The sequence below is a fragment of the Alligator sinensis genome, unplaced genomic scaffold, assembly GCF_000455745.1.
Source record: "Alligator sinensis unplaced genomic scaffold, ASM45574v1 scaffold143_1, whole genome shotgun sequence".
Taxonomy (NCBI): domain Eukaryota; kingdom Metazoa; phylum Chordata; order Crocodylia; family Alligatoridae; genus Alligator; species Alligator sinensis.
The window spans coordinates 272,972-273,396 of record NW_005842156.1 but is presented as its reverse complement, the minus strand read 5'-3'; positions in this window follow the sequence as shown (position 1 = coordinate 273,396).

The following is a 425-nucleotide window of genomic DNA, read 5'->3' as shown; positions in this document are numbered from 1 at the left end:
AATGTCACTCTGTGTGTGTGTGTGTGTGTGTGTGTGTGTGTGTGTGTGTATCAGTATCAGTTGAACGCATTGTTTTATTGATATATTTACAATTTTAAAGCAATTTGGAGGCCTACCAGTGCCTCAATCATTATAATAAAATTAATTCAAAATACATATAAATTATGACATTTGATTCTTCTGGGTTTTTTTTATTATGGAAAATCAGAGCTTCCCCTTTCCCCTTCACTCACCAGGATTCAGGTCCAGATGTGGCTGTCTCCCCCCTGTGGCTTTGTGGTGCTGAGTAGCCCTGATATGCTGGTGCCCTGCCCCTGCCAATGTTGTTGCCAGTCATTCCCAATTCACCCCCCACCCCCCACCAGCCCTGCCACTCACTCCTGACCTGTTGCCCTCCCCCCCCAGCTCCCCCAGTGCATGAGGAA